The 15145-nt window shown below is 36.5% G+C and overlaps 1 long non-coding RNA gene across 3 annotated transcripts in view; it reads left to right on the top strand.

Annotated features, from left to right (window-relative positions):
• The first annotated feature begins 246 nt into the window (after positions 1 to 246).
• LOC147575639 (uncharacterized) overlaps positions 247 to 15145 on the top strand; it is a 270719-nt gene continuing 255820 nt past the window's right edge. For 2 of the 3 annotated variants that reach the window (XR_015242585.1, XR_015242587.1), the window contains exons 1-2: positions 247 to 305; positions 712 to 843. This is a non-coding gene — a long non-coding RNA (uncharacterized LOC147575639). Of the gene's footprint in view, positions 306 to 711; positions 844 to 10204; positions 10447 to 15145 lie in introns of all 3 variants that reach the window. The other variant, XR_015242586.1, reaches the window with a different exon arrangement.

Here is a 15145-nt window from a genome sequence, read left to right as displayed (position 1 = left end):
TCTAAATGAATTTTAGGATTATTATTATCATTATTATTATTTTTGAGAGAGAGAGAACGAGAGAGAGAGAGAGCAAGCAGGAGGGGCAGAGAGAGAGGGAGACACAAAATCCGAAGCAGGCTTCAGGCTCTGAGCTATCAGCACAGAGCCCAATGTGGGGCTTGAACTCATGAACCATGCGATCATGACCTGAGTTGAAGTCGGATGCTTAACCTACTGAGTCACCCAGGTGCCCGTTTTCTATTTCAGTAAAAAATGCCATTGGGATTTTGATGAGAATTGTGTTGAATCTATAGATCACTTTGGTAAGTATGGATATTTAAAAAATATCAGTTCTTTCATTGCATGAACATGGAATGTCCTTCTATTTATTTGTGACTTTTAAAATTTCTTTTGTCATTGTTTTATAATTTTCATTGTACAGTCTTTCAACTCTTCTGTTAAGTTTATTCCTAAGTATTTTACTTTTTTGATGCTATTGCAAATGGAATTTTTTCTTAATTTCCTTTTCAGATAGGTTGTCAGTGAACAGAAACATAACTAATTTTTGTATGTTGATTTTGTATTTTGTTACTTTACTGAATTTGCTTACTCTAACAGTTTTTGTTTTCTATGTACAAAATCATATCATCTGCAAGCAGAGATAGTTTTACTTCTTTCTTTCTAATTTATATGGCTTTATTTCTTTTTCTTGCCTAATCGCTCTGGCAGGATGTCTGCTAATATGTTGAACAGGAGAAATGAGGGTGGGCATCCTTGCCTTGTTCTGGATCTCAGAGAGAAAGCTTTCAACTTTTCATTGCTGAGTATGAGCTTTTTATAAGTGGATTTTATTGTATTGAGGTAAGCTTCTTCTATACCTAATTTGTGGAGAGTTTTTATCGTGAAAGGGTATTAAATATTGCCAAATACTTTCTTTGCATCTATTGCAATGATTGTGTGGTTTTTAGCCTTCATTTTGTGAGTGTGGTGTATTACATTGATTGATTTGCATGTGTTGAACCATCCTTGAATCCCAGGGGTAAATTCTACTTGGTCATGGTGTGTGATTCTTCTAATATGCTGTTATATTCAGTTTGCCAGTATTTTGTTGAGAATTTTTGCATCAATGTTTACCAGGAATATTGGCCTATAGTTTTCTTTTCTCGTGCTTTTTCTGGCTGTGGTATCAGTTTGAAGCTTTCTCATAGAATGAATTTGGAAGTGTTTCTTCTAATTTTGGAAGTCTTTAAGAAGGATTGGTATTAATTCTTTCTTTTTAACATTTTTTTAACGTTTATTTATTTTTGAGACAGAGAGAGACAGAGCATGAACAGGGGGGAGGGTCAGAGAGAGAGGGAGACACAGGCTCCAGACTCTGAGCTGTCAGCACAGAGCCCGATGCGGGGCTCGAACTTGTGAACCATGAGATCATGACCTGAGCCGAAGTCAGATGCTTAACCAACTGAGCCACCCAGGTGTCCCAAATTCTTTAAATGTTTGGTAGAATTCACCCATTAAACCATCTAGTCCTGGGCTTTTCTCTGTTGGGAGGTTTTTGATTACTTTTTTTAATCTCTTCGTTTGTTTTTGGTATGTTCAGATTTTCTATTTTTTCTTGATTTAGTTTTGGTAGGTTGTATGTGTCTAGGAATTTCTGTATTTCCTCTAGATTGTCCAGTTTGTTGGTGTATACTTGTTCATAATAGCCACTTATGAACTTTTTATTCCTGTGGGATCAGTTATAATGTCTCCTCTTTCATTTCTGATTTTGAGTCTTCTCTCTCTCTTTTTTAGTCTAGCTAAGATTTTGTTGATTTTGTTTTTATTTTCAAAATGCCAAATCATAGTTTCATCAATTAAAAAAACATTTTTCTATTCTCTGTTTCATTTATTTCTGCTCTAATATTTATTATTTCCTTCTTTCTGCTAATTTTGGGCTTACTTTGTTTTTCTTTTTCTAGTTCCTTGAGTTGTAAATGTAGGTTTTTTATTTGAAATCTTGCTTCTTTTTCAGTATAGGTGTTTATTGCTATGAACTTCCCTTTTAGTACTGCTTTTGCTGCATCTTCTAAGTTTCGGTATGTTGTGTTTCATTTGTCTTGACATATTTTACAATTTCCTTTTTTATTTCTACCTAGCTCCAATAGTTATTTGAATATGTTGTTTAATTTTCATGTGTTTGTGAATTTTCCTATTTTCTTTCTATTGTTGACATCTGGTTTCAGTGCATTGTGATTGGAAAAGATATTTCAAATTTCCTCCATATTTTTAAGTTTGTTAAGACTTATTTTGTGATCTGTCATGTGCTCTATCCTAGAGAATGTTCCATATGCACATGGAAATATTTTTTTTGGTGGTTACCATTTTATATTAAAGCAATCTGTTTTAAGCTGGTAACAACTTCAGTCACATACAAACACCCTACACTTTACCCTCTGACACATTCACACTTTATGTCATTGTTATTAGATTTTGCTTCTTTGTATATTGTGTTGAATTGACAAATTTCTGTTGTTGTAATTATTCTTACTATATCTACCTTTTAATTCATATAATTAGGGTTAAAAATGATTTGCATGCCACCATTACAGTATTGGAATATTCTCTTTGTCTATTTCTATTTACCTTTAGCATTGAAATTTTTACTTTCATATGCTTTCATGTTGTTTAACATATTTTTATTCAACTTGAAGAACTCTCTTTAGCGCTTCTTGTAAGCCACATCTAGTGGAGATGAACCCCCTTAGTTTTTGTTTATCTCCTACATTCTTAAAGGACAGTTTTCCTGGGTACAATATTCTTGGTTGGCAGTTTTTTTTTCTTTCTGTACCTTGAATATATCGTCCCATTCTCTCCTGGTTTGCAAGGTTTCTGAACTTTTGGGCTTTATTTATCTGGATGTCCTTTTCCTTCTGTAGATTTGGGAGGTTTTTAGTCATTACTTCTTTAAATAATTGTTCTGTCTCTTTCTCTATCTCTTTTGGGAATCCCATAATGCATATATTGATTCATTCAGTGGTTTACTATAAGTACCATAGGCCTTCTTCATTCTTCTTTTCCTCCTCCCCTCCTCCTCCTCCCCCTCCTCTTCCCCTCCTCCTCCTCCTCCTCCTCTTCCTCCTCCTCCTCCTTCTTCTCCTCCTCCTCCTCCTCCTCCTCCTCCTCCTCCTCCTCCTTCTTCTTCTTCTTCTTCTTCTTCTTCGGTTCCTCTTATGAGATAATTTCAAATAACCAGTCTGTGAGTTCACTAATCTTTCTTCTGCTTGGTTGAATCTGTTTTTGAAGTTCTCTGTTGAATTTTTCAGTTCAGTCACTGTGTACTTCAGCTCCAGGACTTCTCTTTGGTTCTTTTTTATGGTTTCTGTCTCTTTTTTCAATTTCTTATTTTGTTCATATATTGTTTTCCTGATTTGTTTAGTTGTCTATCTCTATCTCCTTGTAACCCACTGAGCTTTTTAAGGATTATTATTTTGAATTTGTTAAGCAGTTCATGGACCTCTATTTCTTTAGGGTCAGTTACTGGTTTATTAGTTTCTTTTGATGGTTTCCTGTTTACCTGATTCTTCATGATCCTTGTAGCCTTGGGTTGATGTCTGTGCATTTAAAGAAGGAGTAACCTCTTCCCATCTTTGCAGACTGGTTTTTGCAGGTAAAGACCTTCTCCTGACAGGACCATGGATGCGTGAGACTCCCTCCATAATCATAGCCTAGAAGCACTGCAAACAAGCCATGGGGCTGTTTCTGAGTCTGTAGTTGGGTCTGTGGTTGGTGGACCTATTACTGGGGGTGTGGGATGGAAAGGCTGGTGACAGGACCTCACACAAGAAGGGTTGGAGTTGAGTCCATGGAGGAATAGGGCTGCTTCCAGGTCTGCAGCTGGGTCTTGGTTGGTCTGCAACCAGTGAATAGTCCTGTCTTCTCAAAGTGACATTCCTCAGTTTTGTGCTCCACTGGGATGTCAACCTCCTATCTGGATTACAAAGCTCTCCCAAAGGTACCTTTTTGTCTATGGGTGGTTGCCAAGTAAGTGTTTCTGTGAGACGATGAATGCTGGGTATGTCCTATTCTGCCATTATGCTGACCTCCATTTTTTTTTAAGTCCTAGTACTCTTTTTGACCTTTGGAAACCACCAATTTATTCTTTATTTCTGTAGTTTTGTCATCTTAAGAATGTCTTGTAAGTAGAATCGTATGGTATACAACTTTTTGAGAATCGCTTTTCACTCAGCTTAATTCCTTGAAGGTATATGTAGATTGTATATCAATAATCTGTTCCTTTTTATTGTTGAATATTATTCCATGGCGTGGTTGTATCACAGTTCATTTAACTATGCAGCTGTTGAAGACTGTTTCCAGTTTTGGCTATTTCATGAATAAAACTGCCATGAACTTTCATGTACAGGTTTTTGTGTAAAGATATGTCTTCACAGTTCTGGGATAAATGTCCAATTATGCAGTTGGTGGGTTATCTGGTAGTTGTATGTTTCACTTTTTAAGAAACTACAAAATTTTTTCCAGAGTGACTGTATAATTTTATCTTCTCACCAGTAATGTGTGAATGATTTAGTTTCTCTACATCTTCACCATCTTAGGTGTTGTCCATATTTATGTAATAATGTCTCATTGTAGTTTTAATTTGTATTTCTTTAGTGGATATTAATGTAGAACATCTTTTCATGTACTTATTTGCCATTTGGACATATGCTTCAGTGAAATGTCTATTCATGTCTTTTGCCCATTTTCTTTTTTTCTCATTTTTTTTTAATTTATTTTTTTAATTTACATCCAAGTTGGTTGGCATATAGTGTAACAATGATTTCAGGAGTATATTCCTTAATACCCTTTACCCATTTAGCCCATCTCCCTCGCACAACCCCTCCAGCAACCCTCTGTTTGTTCTCTATATTTAACAGTTTCTTATGTTATGTCCCCCCTTACTGTTTTTATATTATTTTTGCTTCCCTTCCCTTATGTTCATCTGTTTTGTATCTTAAAGTCCTCATATGAGTGAAGTCATATGATCTTTGTCTTTCTTTGAATAATTTCGCTTAGCATAATACCCTCTAGTTCCATCCACATAAGTGCAAATGGCAAGATTTCATTTTTTTTGATTGCTGAGTAATACTCTATTGTGTGTGTGTGTATATATATATATATATATATATATATATATATATATACCACATCTTCTTTATCCATTCATCCTTCAATGGACATTTTGGGCTCTTTCCATACTTTGACTATTGTTGATAGTGCTGCTATAAATATTGGGGTGCATGTGCCCCTTCAAAACATCATACCTGTATCCCTTGGATAAATACCTAGTAGTGCAATTGCCGGGTTGTAGGGTAGTTTTATTTTTAATTTTTTGAGGAACCTCTATACTGTTTTCCAGAGTGGCTGCACCAGTTTGCATTCCCACCAGCAGTGCAAAAGAGATCCTCTTTCTCCGCATCCTCGCCAACATCTGTCATTGCCTGAGTTGTTAATGTTAGCCATTCTGACAGGTGTGAGGTGGTATCTCATTGTGGTTTTGATTTGTATTTCCCTGATGAAGAGTGATGTTGAACATCTTTTCATGTGTTGGTTGGCCATCTGGATGTCTTCTTTGGAAAAGTGCCTATTCATGTCTTTTACCCATTTATTCACTGGATTATTTATTTTTCAGGTGTTGAGTTTGATAAAGTCTTTATAGATTTTGGATACTAACCCTTTATCTGATATATCGTTTGCAAATATCTTCTCCCAGTCTGTCAGTTGACTTTACTTTTGCTGATTATTTCCTTCACTGTGCAGAAGCTTTTTATTTTGATGAGGTCCCAGTAGTTCATGTTTGCTTTTGTTTCCCTTGCCTCTGGAGACGTGTTGAGTAAGAAGTTGCTGTGGCTGAGGTCAAAGAGGTTTTTGCCTGCTTTCTCCTCTAGGATTTGATGGCTTCCTGTCTTACGTTTAGGTCTTTCAACCATGTTGAGTTTATTTTTGTGTATGGTGTAAGACAGTGGTCCTGGTTCATGCTTCTGCATGTTGCTGTCCAGTTTTCCTAGCACCATTTGCTGAAAAGACTGTCTGTATTCCATCGGATATTCTTTCCTGCTTTGTCAAAGATTAGTTGGCCATACATTTGTGGGTCCATTTCTGGATTCTCTATTCTGTTCTATTGATCTGAGTGTCTGTTTTTGTGTCAGTACCATACTGCCTTGATGATTACAGGTTTGTAATACAGTTTGAAGTCCAGGATTGTGATGCCTCCAGCTTTGGTTTTCTTTTTCAAGATTGCTTTGGCCATTCGGGGTCTTTTCTGGTTCCATACAAATTTTAGGATTGTTTGTTCTGTGTGAAGAATGCTGGTGTTATTTTAATAGGGATTGCATTGAATATGTAGATTGCTTTGGGTAGTATTGACATTTTAACAATATTCTTCCTATCCAGGAGCATGGGCTATTTTTCTAGGTTTTTTTGTGTCTTCTTCAATTTCTTTCATAAGCTTTCTAGAATTTTCAGTGTATAGGTTTTTCACCTCTTTGGTTAGATTTATTCCTAGGTATTTTATGTTTTTTGGTGCAATTGTAAATGGGATCAAATCCTTGTTTTCTCTTTCTGTTGCTTCATCATTGGTGTATAGGAATGCAACCTATTTCTGTGCATTGATTTTATATACTGCAACTTTGCTGAATTCATGGATTGGTTCTAGCAGTTTTTTGGTGGAATCTTTTGGGTTTTCCATATAGAATCTCATGTCATCTGTGAGGAGTGAAAGTTTGACCTCCTCCTGGCTGATTTGGATGCCTTTTATTCCTTTGTGTTGTCTGATTGCTGAGGCTAAGACTTCCAATACTATGTTGAATAACAGTGGTGTGAGTCGACATCCCTGTCTTGTTCCTGACCTTAGGGAGAGAGCTCTCATTTTTTCCCCATTGAGGATGATATTAGCGGTGGGTCTTTCATATATGGCTTTTATGATCTTGAGGGATGAACCCTCTGTCCCTCCTTTCTTGAGGGTTTTTATCAAGAAAGGATGCTGTATTTTGTCAAATGCTTTTTCTGCATCTTTTGAGAGGATCATGTGGTTCTTATCCTTTCTTTTATTGCTGTGATGTATCACATTGATTGTTTTGAGGATATTGAACCAGCCCTGCATCTCAGGTATAATTCCCACTTGGTTATGGTGAATAATTTTTTTAATGTACTGTTGGATCTGGTTGGGTAGTATCATGTTGAGGATTTTGCATCCATTTTCATCAGGGAAATTGGTATGTAGTTCTTTGTCTGGTTTTGGAATCAAGGTAATGCTGGCTTCCTAGAAAAAGTTTGGAAGTTTTCCTTCCATTTCTAATTTTTGGAGCAGCTTCAAGAGAATAGGTGTTAACTCTTCTTTAAATGTTTGGTAGATTTCCCCTGGAAAGCCATCTGGCCCTGGACTCTTGTTTTTTGGGGGAGATTTTTGGTTACTAATTTGATTTCTTTACTGGTTATGGATCTATTCAAATTTTCTATTTCTTCCTGTTTCAGTTTTGGTAGTGTATATGTTTCTAGGAATTTGTCCATTTCTTCCAGATTGCTCATTTTATTGGCATATAATTGCTTGTAATATTCTCTTATTATTGTTTGTGTTTCTGCTTTGTTGGTTGTGATCTCTCCTCTTTCATTCTTGATTTTATTTACTTGGGTCCTTTCCTTTTTCTTTTTGATCAAACTGGCTAGGGGTTTATCAATTTTTTAAATTTTTTCAAAGAACCAGCTTCTGGTTTCATTGATCCGTTCTACTCTTCTTTGTTTGTTTGTTTTTTGTTTTGTTTGTTTCAATAGCATTGGTTTCTGCGCAGTCTTTATTATTTCCTGTCTTTCTGCTGGTTTTGGGTTTTATTTGCTGTTCTTTTTCCAGCTCTTTAAGGTGTAAGGTTAGGTTGTGTATGTGAGACCTTTCTTCCTTCTTTAGAAAGGCCTGCATTGCTATATACTTCCCTCTTATGACCGCCTTTGCTGTGTCCCAGAGGTTTTGGGCTGTGGTGTTATCATTTTAATTGGCTTCCATGTACTTTTTAATTTCCTCTTTAACTTCTTGGTTAGCCAATTCATTCTTTTGTAGGATGGTCTTCAGTTTCCAAGTATTTGTTATCTTTCCACATTTTTTCTTGTGGTTGATTTTGAGTTTCATAGTGTTGTGGTCTGAAGATATGCACGGTATGATCTTGATATTTTTGTACTTGTTGAGAGATGATTTGTGTCCCAGTATGTGATCTATTCTGGAGAATGTTCCATGTGCACTGGAGAAGAATGTGTATTCTGCTGCTTTAGGATGAAGTGTTCTGAACATATCTGTTAAGTCCATCCAGTCCAGTGTATCATTCAAAACCATTGTTTCCTTGTTGATTTTCTGTTTAGATGATCTGTCTGTTGCTGTAAGTGGGGATGTTGAAGTCCTCTGCTATTATGGTATTGTTATCAGTGAGTTTCTTTGTATTTGTGATTAATTGATTTATGTATTTGGGTGTTCCACATTTGGAGCATAAATGTTTACAATTGCTAGATCTTCTTGGCAGATAGACCCCTTAATTATTCATTTCTTGTTACAGTCTTTATTTTAAAGTCTAGATTGCCTGAAATACGTATGGCTACTTTGGCTTTCTTCTGGCGACCATTAGCATGATGGATGATTCTCCATCCCCCTACTTTCAATCTGAAGGTGTCTTTAGGTCTAAAGTGGGTCTCTTGTAAATAGCATATAGATAGATCTTGTTTTCTTATCCATTATGCTACCCTATATCTTTTGATTAGAGCATTTAGTCCATTGACATTTAGAATGAGTATTGAAAGATATGAATTTATTGCCATTACGTTGCCTGTAGAGTTGGGGTTTCTGGTGGTGTTCTCTGGTCCTTTCTAGTCTTTGTTGCTTTTGTCTTTTTGGGTTTTTGTTTGTTTGTTTGTTTGTTGGGTTTTTTTTTGTCTTTCCTCCCCTCAGAGAGTCTCCCTTAAAATTTCTTTCAGGGTTGGTTTAGTGGTCACCAGCTCCTTTAATTTTTATTTGTCTGGGAAACTTTTTATCTCTCCTTTTATTTTGAATGACAGCCTTGCTGGATAAAGATTTCTTGGCTGCATATTTTTCTGATTCAGCACATTGAATATATCCTGCCACTCCTTTCTGGCCTGCCAAGTTTCTGTGGATAAGTCTGCTGTGAACCTGATCTGTCTTTCCTTGTAGGTTAAGGACTTTTTTATCCCCCATGCTGCTTTCATGATTCTTTCCTTGCCTGAGTATTTTGTGAATTTGACTATGATACACCTTGTTGATGGTTGGTTTTTGTTGAATCTAATGGGAGTCCTCTGTGCTTCCTAGATTTTGGTGTCTCTTTCCCCAGGTCAGGAAAGTTTTCTGCTGTGATTTGCTCACATAACCCTTCTACCCCGTTTTCTCTTTCTTCATCTTCTGGGACCCCTGTGATTCTGATGTTGTTCCTTTTTAATGAGTCACTGAGTTCTCTAATTCTTAAATTGTGCTCTTTTGCCTTAGTTTCTCTCTTTTTTTCTGCTTCATTGTTCTCCATAAGTTTGTCCTCTATATCGCTGTTATGCTGCTATGCTTTATCCATCCTTGCTGCTGTGGCATCCATTTGAGATTGCAGCTCAGTTATAGCATTTTTTTTATTTCATCCTGACTAGCTTTTACTTCTTTTATCTCTGCAGAAAGGGATTCTAATCTATTTTCAACCCCAGCTAGTATTCTTTTCATGATTCTAAATTCTTTTTCAGACATCTTGTTTGTATCTGTGTTGATTAAGTCCCTGGCTGTCATTTCTTCCTGTTCTTTCTTTTGGGGTGAATCCCTTCATTTTGTCATTTTGAAGGAAGGAAAGGAATTAATAAGGTAAAAAAATTAAATTTAAAAAATTAAAACAACACAAAAAAATCAAATAAAGGATGCTAGATTCTAGGTGTATTTTGGTCTCGTTGTTGAAATGAGATTGATAGATTAGAGAAAAAAAAGGGAAAGATAAGAAGGGGAAAAAAAGGAAGAAAAAAGAAAGAAAGATAAGAAAAGAAAAACAAGGAAAACGTTTGCAAATTTGAAAAAATGAGTACAATGAAATAGAATAAAATGAAACGTTGGAAGTAAAATAGAATTTGAGAAATTTACAAATAAGTAAAAGATGTAGTAGAAAAAATAAAGAAAAATATTTCTAATAAAAATGGAAAATAATTTTTTTCTCTTTCTGTATTCAAGAATAAGAAAAGAAAAGAAAAAGAAAAAACAATTGAATAGATGGACCAGTGGACCGACTGAAATATGGTTGAAATTACATTGGTTTCCCCTGGAAGTCAAACTATGAAGCCTTTTATAGTTCATAAACTAAGCAGGCGGAGAGACTTGTGGTGTTCCTCCTCAAGAGCGCGGTTGGTCCAGTTGGGCAGGGTTTAGTGTAACAGCTCCGGTCTCTACTAGATGGCGCTGCTTACCTTACTGAGGTGGGTTGTTGGGGTGTGTATGCGCATGTGCAGGAGGGGTGAAAATGGTATCACCCAGCTACCCAGTCTCTAGTATCGGGACTCTGTCCTCCCTGATCATCAGTCACGCAGCTGTCCTTTGTCTCTGGCTTCTGTCCACTCCGTGCTTTTACACTGTCCGTGACCAAGCCGTCAGAATGCCAGGCAGCACCTCCCTCATGAGTTTTATCTCAGATTCGGCTGTGTTTCCCAACCCCTCACTTCTGAGGGACCGTGGCTTTGACCCATCCTGACTCTCTGTGGGAGAGTCTCACTGAGCAATGGCCAGGTACCGCCCACCCCCAGGAATGTTCATGGGACCGTGATGCTGCTGATGCCCAGAGACTGCAGCTGGGTGCCAGCCCGCCCCAGAAAAAGTTCACATGATTGTGTAGCTGCAGCATTTCAGGGATTATGGTAAATCACAACACACATCTGGCACCAGGCTTCCCCCTTAATGTCCTTGTTCCAGCACCAGTGAATGTGGTTGTTCTCCAGGGCCCACTGGGACCTTTGCCTCTGGGGTTTCTGCACAGTCTCCACCAAATGTCCTCCCAGCAGGGGAACTGACTCTCCTGTGTGGCCCGAGTACCCCTTGGACCTTGCTTTCTGCTCCTGGGGATTTGCCCTTCCCACCAGAGTACTGCCAGGTATGGAGCTGCAGAGTTTCAGACTCTGTGCTCCCCCTGTTTATAGAGTCTTGATGGAATTTAAACTCTCTCCTTTCTCCTTTCTCCCTTTTTTGTTGAGTCCCTTGCATACTCTTCCTTTTCTCTCCAGCTGCTTTTAGGCAGGGGGTGGGGGGATGCTTTCTCATACTGTCCCCCTGTCTCTGTCCTCTCTCAGTTATCTCTCTGCAAGCAAAAGCAGCTCCCTGCCCTCTGAGGCTTCTCTCTCCTTCAGTTCGCCTCTCTGTTCCACGTACCTGCTGAGGTCTGTGGTTCAGGTTATGCAGATTGTTGTGTTAATCCTCAAATCAGTTTTCTAGGTGTGCAAGATGGTTTGGTGTTGATCTGGCTGCATTTCAGGAATGAGAGACACACAAAAAACTTTCATGCTGTTCTGCCATCTTGGCCCCTCCCCTGTCTTTTGCCCATTTTCTAATTGGATTGTTTGTTTTATTATTGAGTTTTGAGAGTTCTTTTTATATTCTAGATATTAGTTCTTTACCAGACAGGTTGCTTGCGAATATTTTCTCTCAGTCTGTAGGTTGTCTTTTCACTTTCTTAAATAGGAAGTTTCACAGAGCAAACACTAATTTTGATGAAGCCAGTGTATCGATTTTTCCTTTTATGGACCATACTTTTGGTCTCAAGGCTAATAACACCTTGCTTAGCCCTACATCTATTTTCTCACATTAAAAAAATTATACTTTTATATTTAAGATTTAAGTTCATGACTCATTTTGAGTTAATTTTTGTAAAAAGTGTGATTTTTATTTTATTTTAATTTTTAAAAGTTTATTTACTTTGAAAGAGAGAGAGAGAAGAGAGAGAAAGAGTGGGAGTGTGGGGGAGGGGCAGAGAGAGAGAGGAAGAGAGAGAATCCCAAGCAGGCTCTGCACTGTCAATGCAGACCCCAATGGGGGGCTCAAACCCATCAACCATGAGATCATGACCTGAGCTGAAATCTAGAGTCCAATGCTTAACTGACTGAGCCACCCAGGCACCCCTATAAAGTGTGAATTTTAGAACAAAGTTCTTTTTCTTTTTTGCCTGGGAATGTTCAATTTCTTCAGCTCCATTCATTGAAAATGCTATCTTTCTTCCTTTGAATTATGTTTGTACCTTTGTCAAAAATCAGTTGGGTATAAATATATGAGTCTACTTTAGAGTTCATTCTTCTATCCCATTGATTTATGTGTCTGTCTTTCCACTAATATCACATCGTCTTGATTACTATAGCTATATAGTAAGCCTTGAAATCAAGTAGACTAAATTTTTCCCCTTTGTCTTACTTTAATAAATGTTAAGCTATTTTCGTTCTTTTGCTTTTTCATATACATTTTAGGATAATCTTGTCTGTATCTACAAAAATCTTGCTGAAATTTTGCTAGGAATCGTATTAAACTTATGTATAAACTCAGGAGTAATTAAAAAAATAAATTCAGGAATAATTGACATCTTTACTACATTGAGTCTTCTAATCCATGAACATAGTATGTCATTCAATTTATATTTTATTTTATTTCTTTCATCTTGATGTGTAGTTTTCTACATACCAGTTCTATTCACATTTTGTTATATTTTCCCTAAGAGTTTCATTTTGGTGGGTGATTGTAAATTATGTTGTATTTTTAGTTTTTGTATCCATGTATTCATTGTTGTTTATAGGCATATGGTTATTTTATGTGTTTATCTTGTCTCCTGAAACCTTGTTGAGCTTACTTATTAGTTCTTTTCTTTAAATGGGGGAGAGTGCTTAGGATTTTCTACGTAGACATTCATTGTCATCTGCAAATAAGGAAAATGTCATGTCTTCCTTTATGATGTATAGAAGTTTTATTTCTTTTCTTTATGGCACTGGCTAGAACTTCTAGTACTGTGTCAAACAAGAATGGTGAGAATGGACATCCTGGCTTTGTCCATTTAGAGGGACACATTTAGCCTTTCATTATTTAGTATAACATTACATGTAGATGCTCTTTATCAAGTTGAGGAAGTTCCCCTATATTCCTGTTTTTATAAGAGTTTTATCATGAATGGGTGTTGAATTTTGTCAGATAATTTTCATGTATCGATTGATGTGATCATGTAATTTTTCTTCTTTTGTTTGTTAATATGGTGAATTACATTGATTTTCTAATACTGAACTTGGCTTGCATCTCTGGAATAAACATCGCATGGTCATTGTGATGCTTAGTTATATGTGTCAATATATGTGTCAACTTTACTGGACTAAGGGTTGCCCAGATAGTTGACAAAACTTTATTTTCACATGTGTCTATGAGAGTGTTTCTAGAAGAGATCAGAATTTGAATTGGTGAAGTGAATAAAGTAGATAGTCCCCCTCAATATGTGTAAGCATCACCCAATCCATTAAGGGCCCAAATAGAAAAAAGAAGGCAGAGGAATGGTAAATACTTGTTTAAAATAAAACAAAGAAAGAGGGAAAAAGAAACATAGAACAGGTGGAACAAATAGTAAACAAATAATAAGATGGATGATACAAGTAACGTCAGTAATCGCTTAGATGTAAATGGAATTAATGCTTTAGCTAAAAGACAGCCATTATGAGACTGGATAAAAATATAACCCTATTAAATACTACTCATAGATATACCCTGAACATAAAGATAGGAAGACTGAAAGAAAAAGAATGGGGAATATATAAGTAATATTCAACAAACTAGACTTTAGGGAAGAAATATTTTAATTTAGATAAGTAAGATTTTGTGAAGACAAAAGGGCCAATTTGGTAGAAACACAAAACAATATAGGGAAACTGCAACACGTCTCTGTTGATAACTGATAGTATAGACAGATAAAAAAAAATCAGAAAGCCTATGGAAGACCTAAACAATGTGATAAACAAACTCAACTTAATAGACATATATAGAACCCAGCATTCAATAATAAGAATTCATGTTATTTTCAAGTACACATAGAACATTTATCAAAATTAACTGTATGCTGGGACTTAAATCAGATCTCAACAGATATCAAAATTTTATTCATTCAGAGTAACTTCTCTGACCACAGAGGATCTAAGCCTGAAATTAATTATAAAGATAACTAGAGGGGTGCCTGGGTGGCTCAGTTGGTTAAGCATCTGACTCTGACTTCGGCTCAGGTCATGATCTCATGTTTCATGAGTTTGAGCCCCACTTAGGGCTCTGTGCTGACAGTGTGGAGCCTGCTTGGGATTCTCCCTCTCCCTCTCTCTCTGTTGCTCCCCCATTTGCATGCTCTCTCTCTCTCTCTCAAAAATAAACATTAAAAAATATAACTAGAAAATTCTTCAAAGTTTTGGAATTAGGCAGTGTGCTTTTAAATTACCTTGGATCAAAGAACAGAAAATATTTTGAATCAAATGTTAATGGAAATATGACTTAGCAAAACTTGGCAGATGCAACTAAAATTATGTTTAGAGATAAATTTATATCATTAAATGCAAATCTCAGAGAAGAAAGACTGAAAATAAGTGATGTAAACATCATCTTAAGATAGTAGAAACATAATAGAAAATTATTATGATCAAATAAAGGGGAAGGATTCAAGTAATAAAAGAAGAAACCAACAAAATAGGATTCAGATTGGGCCTTCTAGGACATTTGCTATACCTAAATATACCTATTTGGGGGCAAGTTTACCTTTATATTTTCAAAAAGAAAAACAAGAGGTCAAGTTAGAGCACTTTGGCTTGATATAGTAGACAGACTCTGGCTTAGACATTAGCATGCCTGGGTTCTAGTCAAACCTTTGCCATGATTGAACCACATGACTTTTTCATGCCTCACTTTTATCTTCTTTGTCAAATAGGCCTATAATACCCAACTTATTTCATAAGGTTTTAGATCTTGTTGTATTGGAATAAATCAGAAAACGAGGTGGAGACTTGAGCCTAGATTCCTGGGTTGTAGCCCTGCCTCTTTTACTGACTTTCTGATATTAAGTCACTTACTCTAAGTGTTTCTTTTTATCTATAAAATAGGGGGTTGTGCTCCTTTCTAGTTTTCTGC

Source organism: Puma concolor, chromosome D3 (assembly GCF_028749965.1).
Source record: "Puma concolor isolate L17-30 chromosome D3, mPumCon1.1.hap2, whole genome shotgun sequence".
NCBI lineage: Eukaryota > Metazoa > Chordata > Mammalia > Carnivora > Felidae > Puma > Puma concolor.
The sequence above is the reverse complement of the archived record's forward strand: the minus strand, read 5'-3'. Positions and strand labels throughout refer to the sequence as shown.